Below are 10,943 nucleotides of genomic sequence, written 5' to 3' on the forward strand. Positions count from 1 at the left end.
AGGTCAGTTTCATAAATAAACCATTACTCAGTTTTTCAGCATCGATATGGAGATAATAATAACACCTACTCTGGAGAGGTGTCAAGAGAATTAGAATCAGATATACCTCTTGGCATATAATAAATTCTTAATAAGCATGGACTGGGAATGCCACTATTTCTGATAAGTTCAAACAGCTTAGTTTAGCATGTGAAGCCATCCATGGGCAAGTTCCTATCTCTATAGCCTCCATCCTCTGCTCCTCTATGGGCAAAATGCCCTGAACAATACTACCACCAGCAAAGACATTCATCCAGGGACTTCTTGTTCTTTGTGTCTCTCTGTGTATGTCCAATACATTTCCCCTTTAAGCCTTGTTCAAAACACTACACTGAAGTATGTGTCAGTCCAACTTTGGAGAAGACAAAAATTGTCCAAAGTGCATGCAGTCAAATATTTAGAATGTCAACTTCATGACGACCATCTATGTAGTTCACTGTTGTGTTTCCAACATTCAGCACAGTGGCCTAGCATATAATAGATGCTCACTAAGGATTCATTGATTGACTATATAAATTTGAGAAACATACTTCCGGGTTATGAATGTTCTGAAACAGTATAAAAATGTGTTTTCATTATAATGGGACATAAAGAAGAGATAACTATATCCTGTAAGTTTTCCACGAAAGGAGACCTGGAATTCTTGCTTGGTCTTTAGTGTGGGCTTCCCCAGGTCTCATTCTGAAAGAAGACTCCTCATGGAGAGCCTTTGACTGCTGGGGAAAAAAATTCAGACGTTTTGAACTTGGAGTCTGCCAATAATAAGCTAAACTCTTGGGTAGAGAAGACTATAAATTCAAAGTTTCCAGTGTATCTCTATATTACATGATGTGTGAACTTGGAGCAAATATCCCATTCTTCTGAAAAGACCTTTTCAATAGATGCTTTGTAAATCCAGGGATAAGCCAAACACTTAATTCTTAAATGGAGATTAAAGATCTCAGGGTTCTGCATAACATAAATGTTTTCTCTCTAACAGTCTATCTTTGCAGATTCATTTAATTTAGGGAAATGTTTCTTTTCTACATGTGTGTCGAGCCTGTTCTGTCTTCCCAAATTAGGGCTCCTTCTTTGGAGTGTATTTATGTATCAGAGCTTTAGTCTAGAAGAAATTCCCAGATTTGGTGAAATGTTGGATGATTATGTAGTAGTTGGCCCAGGAGGCATCCAGGCAAGGGCAGCCAATAGGATATTCTGGAGTGGACATCCCATGAGGAGCAAAAGAGGCTAGAAGGGGGCGGGGGGAATTAGAGTGGACGATACTTGGGCAGGAGCTGGGAGGCAATCTCTCTTACTTAAAACTAGACAGACAGGACCTAAGAAAGGGGAGGATAAAATCTTGCCATTACATAGATGTCCTGATCAACTAGCAGACACCGGATGACCTAGGAAGAACGGAGCCCTTTGGCAGAGATCAATGTCAAGGCACCTCCATAGGCCTATCCTGACCTGGCTAGGTGTTCTGCTAAACTGCTCACCTGCTTTCTTCCCCACTGCCCACTCACACAAATTTGTTTGTTCATGTCTGGATCTGAATAGCTTTGCCTTGCTTAGTACACACATTTCTGACTCGAATTGAGTTGTTGAATGATTTGGCTTGTTTGCGGATGCTTTCTTTTGTGGGCACACTCAGCTGAATGTGATGTCAATTTTGTTTCTTATAATATGGTAGACTACATGTCCAGATGACCTTCCCAGGACAGAAGGTCTAATTCCATTCTATTTTATTTTGACCTTTTATTATAAACATTTCCAAATACAAAAAAAGTAGAAAAATCCTACATTTAACACTTAAATACACTGTCAGATTGAATTATTGTTAACAATTTTCTACTTTGCTTCATCCCTTTTTTCTCTGATGTTTTTAGTTTTTAGTTTTTTGAGGGCTACCAGGGATTGAACTCAGGGGCACTCGACCACTGAGCCACATCCCCAGCCTTATTTTGTATTTTATTTAGAGACAAGGTCTCACTGAGTTGCTTACTGCCTCGCGTTTGCTGAGGCTGGCTTTGAACTCAGGATCCTCCTGCCTCAGTCTCCTGAGCTGCTGGGATTACAGGTGTGAGCAAACTGGTTTTCTGGTGTATTTTAAAGTAAATTATAACCATTGTGAGGTTTCACTCCTAAATAACTCACTATGAAAAAAAATTTTTAACAAAAATTTTCAGGGTTTTTTTTCCCCCATACTTGGAATTGAACCCAAAATGCTTTTGCAACTGAACTACATACCCAGTCCTTTTCATTTTTTATTTTGAGACAGGACTTTGCTAAATTATTAAGGGTCTCGCTAAATGACTGAGGCTGGCCTTGAACTTGTGAACCTCCTGTCTCAGCCTCTGGAATTTCTGGGATTACAGGTGTGCACCACCATGCCCAGTCAAACTTTTTCTTATGTTGAAATTTAAGCATTCTTTGTAGAGAGGATGACATAATGAATCCCCACATATTTTATTACTTAACTTTAACTATTAACCTTCTGCCAGTCTTTAAAACCTGCCCCCCCAAAATCCCCAAACAAACAAAACAGCAATTTTGGGGGGCTGGGAATGTTGCTCAGTGTTAGAGCACTTGCCTACCATGTATGAAGTCCTGGGTGCATTATCAGCACTGCAAGTAAACAAACAAAAAGTCCTATCTTCAAATGATGACAGAAATGGCACAAAAACAAGAAAGAAAAAAAAAAAACTTTAGTTTTCCAGAAATTACACTTGGCTTGAATTGAGACAGGGAAGTAAATTCTAAAGCTAGAGTTTGTGTTGAGACAAATCTCAATTCCCTGGTAGCCAAAAGCTTTGCCTTTAAAGGGCCACAAGTAAAAGGAACAAAGGACAAAATTTGGGACTCATCCAAAGGAAGTCAGACCAGAGACCCCCTAAATGTTACATCTTTACTAAGTGAACAAAATATTCCACCCCCACAAAGGGAGATGATGGGCATATATGCCTTCCTCATCTTTAACTAGAAAGGAGAAAATGAGAAACTGTTTTCCTAAGAGTTCCTAACCACAGTCTCACTCTCACTTGGATTTGGGACCAAAAATCTTAGAAAACTCTAGAAGACTCCAAGCTAAAAATATAGGATCCCCCAGGATAACAATGTAGAGTAACACATTTAAAAGTCAAACTTCATATAATTCCCATGGATGAAGTTCTAAGAAAGATAAACTCACAATAAAAAATTACAAAGCACCCCAAAAAACAAAACAGAAACTGCAAGTTACAGAATCAGACTTGAGAAAAGACCACATATAATAGAGAATTAGTAGGGCAGGGTAGACTTAGTAGCTCAAAGGTAGAAATGCTTGCCCAGCCAGTGAGAGGCCCTCGGTTGGATCCCCAGCACCAAGAGAGAGAAGTAAAGAGAGAGAAAGAAGAATTGTCAGATATGTAATATAAAATAATTTCCATTCAAAAATTTAAAAGGGTATTAGAAGAAAATAAAAAGTATCTAAAATAGGAGTATGCAATGGTTCAACTCAGGAAAACTATTTATCAATTTATCAATTTTAAATAAAAGTAAACATATACTCATTCAGCCATCCTACTTCCATGCATCCATCCAAGAGAAAAGAATGCACATATCCACAGAAAAAAAATTTACTCATAATTTCTAAGAACTTTAAGTAATCTTCATTCCCATAAACAGTAGAATAAATTGTTAGGTTCATACAATGGAATTTAGCAAAAGAGAGGAGAGAGAGAGAGAGAGAGAGAGAGAGAGAGAGAGAGAGAGAATTATTTCTAAATGCAGCAACACGGATGAATCAGAAGCATTATTGCCCACACAGAAGCTGGGCACAGTAGTGCACACCTGTAATCTCAGTGGCTCAGGAGGCTGAGGCAGAAGGATTGCAAGTTCAAAGCCAGCCTCAGCAACTTAGCAAGACCCTGTCTCTAAATAAAATGAAAAGGGCTGAGAATGTGGCTCAGTGGTTGAGTGCTCCTGGGTTTAATCCCTGGCACCAAAAAACAAACAAACAAACAAAAAAGAGACAGAAAAAAAGTACATGCTGTAAAATTTCCGTTCATATGATACTGTAGAACAGGCAAAATTAATCTGTGTGATATAAGTCAGAAGAATAGTTATTTCTGAGGGATTACTGATTTATTGGCTGGAAAGTGGCACAGTGAAACTTTTCAAACTTCTGGAAATGTTCTATATTTTAATCTAGGTGCTGTTCACATGCATGTTACACATAAGTGAAAATTCATCAGGAAATACACTTAAGATATGTACATTTTATCCAGATGTGATGATGTGCACCTGTAATCCCATCTACTCGGGAAGATGAGATAGTAGAGCCAGAAGATTGAGGCCAGCCTGAATTTAGCAAGACCCTATCTCAAAAAATAAAATAAAAGACTGGGATGTAGCTCAGTTACAGAGCACTTGCCCAGCATGTGCTGTGTATAAATTATGCCTCAGTGTGAACAAAAAGGGCCCTGTTGATTTGGAAGAGTACTAATGAGGAATAAAAAATATAGCCATTGAAATTAGAAGTTCAATTTATAAGAAATTACAGATTAGACATAACAGAAGAGAGTGTTTATTAACTAGAAATATATATATATATATANTATATATATATATATATATATATATATGGCACCAAGTGGAGCAAACTGTAAAATATATTGAGAGGTTAAGAGATATGAAGGGCTGTACCTGAGGATGATCATTTATCTAGTCTGGGTTCTAGAAGTAGAGAACCCTAGAGAAGTTTTTATTTGAAGAGTTTATGGCTAAGAAACTTTTGAAGTTGAGGGATAATGTCAATCGTTGGAATAGGAAACCCCACTGGATCCCCACAAGATAAATAAATTTACACATAAACAATACAATTGCAGAATACATAATGAAAAAGGATCTTAAAAGTACCAGAGAACCAGGTGCGGTGGCGCATGCTTGTAATCCCAGCGGCTTGGGAGGCTGAGGCAGGAGGATTGAGAGTTCAAAACAAGCCTCAGCAAAAATGGTGATGCTAAGCAACACAGTGAGAACCTGTTTCTAAATAAAATACAAAACAGGGCTGGGGATATAGCTCAGTGGTCTAGTGACCTTGAGTTCAATCCCTGGTTAACTGCCACCCCCACCCTACCCCGCAAAAAAAAGTAGCGGAGAGAAAAGACAAATTATTAGAAAGCGACGACATTTGACTGAGGACTGACTCTCGACTGTGGGTGCAGGTAAGGAGTGGGATATATCTTCAAAGCACTGAGAAAAAATAATTCACAAGTTAAAATTGTATTTTTAGAAAAAACTGTCTTTCAAGAATAAGAGTGAAATAAAGACATTCTCAGACAAATCAAAATGAACATTTCTACCAACCCAAACCTCACTAAAGAAATTTCAGGCAGAAGGAAAACTGTTGCAGAAGAGAAGTCTGAGATGGAAGGATGAATGAGAATTGAATTTATCTAAATAAATATCAACTGCACAAATCCATAACATTCTTGTATAATATATGAGACTCAAACCACAAAGAACTAAATATGGAATAACAATAGTATATAAGTGGGGCAGAGTGGGAGAGTTGAAGATAAAGCCCATTGATATCAAATATTTTTTCTGAAAGATATTTTTTTCTGCAAATATAGTGATTAACTTTAGACTTTGGAAAGTGAAATATGATTGATAAAATGCCTAAGACAACCATCAAAGGATTAATAAAAGAAAAAGAATTAAGAAAATCAGGATGAAAGAGTGTTAAATAACAATAAAGCAAATTCCTCTTAAAAACTCTAGCCAGTGGGAAAACCTGAAATCCATTGTTTCTAGGCCATTAGCAGGAGTGTGTCATGAGGCTGAAAGAGCCCTGCTTTGGGACATTAATCTGGTTAGAAAATAACTGAGAAAACATGGAAGGCATCTTAACAGGAAGTGTTAGAGAATCTGTCATTGGCATTCTCTTCTTGTAAATGGAACACAATCACTGAGCAATTCTAAATAAATGCTTAAGTCACAGGAATCAAAAAACTGATGTCAAAACAAAAGTTTGGGTTTCTATTTTTCACAAAGATTTCCAAGAGTTTACCATCAAATAATGATGCCAGGAGTAGTAGTGAGGAGTAATCAAGTATTTCATCGTGAAGAGTAAATCAGGGTCAGCATGAGGGTTTGGGCATGGTGGCCCACGCCTGTTATCCCAGCAGCTGGGGAGGCTGAGGCAAGAGGATGAGGATGACGAGTTCAAAGCCAGCCTCAGTAACTTAGCAAGGCCCTAAACAACTCAGTGAGACCCTGTCTCTTAATAAAATATTAAAAAAAAAAAAAAGGGCTAGGGATGTGGCTCAGTGGTAAAGTGCTCTTGGGTTCAATCCCTGGTCCAAAAAAAAAAAAAAAGTCACACGTTTCAAAACAAGATTCTGCACATGAATTTTGAAAGGAAGCAATGGCCCTTATCACCCTCAAGCTATTTTTAAAGTACAAAGGGTCCGGGGCTAATAGAAATACGATTTTTAAATCTTAGTAATTGGATTTTTCATTATAAAGGATATACAATTCTGTCAGCCACGCTAGTTGTTCTGTTAGAACAATTTAGGAAAGAAAGAGCAATCATAACTTGGAAAAATTCCTGGAAATTTTCAGAATACAAAAAAAATATGTATATGTATTTAATGTATTTATAATTGGTGTAGTTTTGTAATCATACACTTTTTGGTGACATTCTTTTTAAGCTATTATCTGATGAATTAAGACTAATGAGAAAAGTAGGATGTATTTGCAGTTGAAAAGATTTCAATTCTGGGAACACTGTCTATCATTGGGCATTGGGACTCTAATTTGTGAACAAAGGCGAGTATTCTAGTAGGAAGTCAAAGAGGAACAAAGAAAATTTACAACTCATTTAAGTTGGTTTCTACACATTGTGCAGACTTGCTGTGAATCTTGGGCAAGTGACTCAACCTATCATTGCTAGTTTCCTTATCTGAAAAATGGGAATAAATCAGGGATTCTGCCTTACAGTTGGTTGAGAGGATTCAATGAGTATGTAAGTTAAAGCACTTAGTGTAACACCTGCATATAGCAAGCATTTAGAATTATTAATGGTGTGATAAAGACGGGCATTGTTTCCACAGATTACTCATGAGATACAATGAGACAACTGCTGGTGTAATGATGCCTAGCTCTCAACCTGTTCAAGGTCCCTGCAGAAAATATCTGAGGCTGTCTTAATTAAGCCGGCATTCATGGGTGCCACGGTATGGATAAGATCATTGGGAGGCTGTTACATCCAATTATTATGGAAGCCGATTTTAATAAAATGCATGGCTCTGTCTACACTGGAGCTGCTTACACAAGTGGAAGATTTAATAGTGTTGCTACAACGTTTACGGAGGATGAGCCAAGAGCTTTGTACACACATTGTCATGCACATCTTGGGGATTTAATGGTGTTGAGGTTTGTTGGGATATGAAAGAACTCCAAAGTGATCTCAGTACTGTCAATTCTTTGTATGACACTATTCATGCATCTCTGAAAAGCTGGCAAATTTTCAAAACATTTGTAAGGGAGGGAAGGCATAACATACAGGAAGCTCTGGGGTTGTTGAAAACATGTTGGATTATTGGTTGTGATTGAGGGGCTTCTGCAGATTATTCAAACCTGGGAAGTTGTATGGAGCTATTCTTGAAAAGCACAGGTGGCTGGTAGCAGGGAGGGCTTGGCTGACTTTGGTTTCCAAATTTGAATTCACCTTTTGTTTACAAATGTTAACAAATTTTAAACAATGGGCTAATCACTGCAAGCATTATTTTTTTTTTCCTAAAGAGCTTCTGATCAAAACTACATTTTTTTTTCTCTTTGCCATCAGATTGAAGCAATACTTCATGGTTTGTCCTCTGAGAAGCAAGAAATATTTCAAAACCATTTGGGACAGAACAGAGAAATTATGTCAGTAAGTAATCCCCAAAGATTTTCAAAGTGGGAAAAAAATTTAAAAGAAGAAAATGTTCATGATAATTCAGGTAGTACATTTTCTTCTGCTATATCAGAACAACAATTTAGAATAAATGTTTATTTCCAATAGACAGTGGCTATAATGACGAAGCTTGTGTCTTTCAAAAACCAGAAACAGCAAAATAAAAATAAATTAAAGGGACACTGAAACAGTACATTAAATAAAAAAAAAAATCTAGACATGTGTAAAAATTTTCAGCATCTCTGCTTGCTAGACTCCCACCTCCTATTGGGCCCTGGGTAAACCCCACGGCATTGCATCAGGGGTGGTCCCTGTGGACGCGCTTGATTTGGGGCCTGACATAAACAATGAGTTTCTTTCTCAGGCATTTGAAGTAAGTGACCCAGAGGGAAGTGACATTTGGTAACAGGCAGAGGGTCACAGAATGAGTGTGGCAAACCAGAGAGGTCGGGCAGTGTCTGGAGCCTCAGTGTCAGCCCGACAGAGGCCGAGGCCATCCTGGTTTCAATCCAAAGTCCTGTTGGACTCAAGGTCAGGTGCAGGCCTTTTTGTGGACCTGCTGCTCCCGTGTGTGCGTATCTCCCCTGAGCCACCATGAAGGCTGAGCACAGCTCTTGTGTTTTGTTGTCAGGTCCCCCACAGTAGATGGCATCCACAGGAAACAGGACATTGCGTGAAGGGTGTGATGAGTGTGGAAGACTGCAAGAGAGGCTCTTGACTCAGCTGCGTCCCTAGATGGTGGCCACCAATGGCTGGGAGAAGCCAGAAGGAAGAGCATGGAAAGTATGGAGGACAGGAGAGTGGCTCCGTGCCAACCCGGTTCCACAGCCCTGGGGCTTCAAAGACAGCTGCCATCCAGCCTCTTCTCTAACAGACCCTAGGCCACCCAGCTAGCTGTGTCCCTGTCCCCATGCCATGCCTGTTCCCTGATCAGTGGTTTTGCTTATGGGGTTTCTGCCAGAATGTCCCCCCACCCCCCACCGAGTGCCAACCATTCTCAACCTCCAGGTCAGTTCATGTCACTTCTTCCAGGTGGCCCTCCTCACCCTTCTTGTCCTAAGTGGTGTCCTTCAGAATTCTCAGACCTCTGCTTACACTTATATTTGTGTAACTCTGGAAAGGCATGTGGCAGGGACCTAGGACTCCCTGGGGCCGTGGATGAAAAGAACAAGGCAGCCACTGCCCTTGGTTCCATTTAGGTTCTCTTTACCCTCTTTTTTTTTTTTTTCCTGGTACCAGGGATTTAACCCCAGAGTGCTTTACTATTGAGCTGCATCCCAACCCTTTATATTTTTTTTATTTCTTTTTGAGACCAGGTCTTGCTAAATTGCTTCGGGCCTCACTCGGTTGTTGAGGCTGGCCTCAAACTTGGGATCCTCCTGCCTCAGTCTCCAGAGTTGCTGGGATTACAGGCATGCACCACCACACCTGGCCTCTGTACCCTCTTTTGCTTCATGGCCTCTCCTCAGAAAAGAAGGGGAGTCAGAAAAGGCCTCTTTCACCTAGATCCATGTCTGATTTCCAGGGCCTCTTTCTTTTTCTATGCCCAGTGAGCCTCTGGCTTCAGCCATTCTTGCTCCTTCTGCCTCCACAGAGGCACAAGGCTGCTCTTCACAGCTGCAACCTACTCACTCATCCCTACACAAGCCCAGGGGCACCCCTGTCAGCTTCATTTACTTCTCCTTCAGGAAGCCCTCCCTGGCTGCTCTAATTCACCTGGATCATCAGCTCTAACCAGGGAAATCTGAAGCTAACAGGTGACTACCACAGGGGTTCATTTTTTGCGTCTCTATGTGACACATAGGTTGCGCCATTCATGACCTGATGCACTTTCCCAGAATTCAACAGATACATTCTAAGTGCATAAGTGCCAAGCATTGTGCTTAGTGGAAGAGAGCCATGGATAAGACAGAACTGGTTGCCCCCCTCAGGGAGCTTAGCATGTGGTGTGATGGCTATGAATAGAACAAGCCGCTAGACATTGACGATACAGTGTGAACCGTGTCCACATGGGGTGTTCTAGGGGCACAATACCAAAGATGCCAACCATTTCTTGTCCTACCCAGACCCCCATTTGAAAAACTGGCCCAAACAGTTATATGCTGTACCATGTGAACAGGTCTCCCACCACTCCACCTCTCCACAGTTCATCAGACCAAGGACGGACACATGATCCCTGGGAGCCAATCCACGGACCCATAAAGGAGCTCTAAAAGAGACCCTGGTCCAATATCATTCTCACTCTCAGAAATGAGAACTAAGCTGGGCATGATAGCACGTGCCTGTAATCCCAGCAGCTCAGGAGGCCGAGGCAGGAGGATCTCAAGTTCAAAGCCAGCCTCAGCAACTCAGTGAAACTCTGTCTCTAAATAAAATACATATAAGAAAGGGCTGCAGATGTGGCTCAGTGGTTGAGCACCCCTGGGTTCAATCCCTGGTATATCCCCCCAAAGAAATGAGAACTAAGAGACACACAAGGAATTGCAGTTAAGTGTGGGCCTCGGCCTCATGGACAGTGTTACATGTACACCGAAATCTCAGGGAAGAGAGATGAAGTGTGAGCAGAGGAAGTGTTCTGGGAGGGATGGGGAGAAGAGAGCTGCTCAGAGACCTCACGGTGAGCCTCTGGAGGCAAGGGATTGGGCTCCAGCTCCTGCTAACCAGTAAACAACATGGCCCCAGAATAAAAGAGACTCCACAAGAACAGACCCATAGAAGGCTGGGCGTGAGCGGCCAGTGGGAGACAGGTCAAGGAACAGGCTGAGGATATGAAGGATGAGGAAGCACTAACCAGTAGGAGTGGAGATGTAGAGTTTCCTGGAGTCCTGGAGGGGAGAGTGTTATAGTATGAGTAAGATCTACAGGGAGCATGGGCCATACAACTGTCATACCAAGTCTATCACCACTGTGGGTAGAAAATGGTAGAAATTTAGAACAGTAGAACTATATTTGCTTAGAGCATCTGTCTACCCTCCCTCCCTCC

The sequence above is a fragment of the Marmota marmota genome, unplaced genomic scaffold, assembly GCF_001458135.2.
Source record: "Marmota marmota marmota unplaced genomic scaffold, marMar, whole genome shotgun sequence".
Taxonomy (NCBI): Eukaryota; Metazoa; Chordata; class Mammalia; order Rodentia; family Sciuridae; genus Marmota; species Marmota marmota.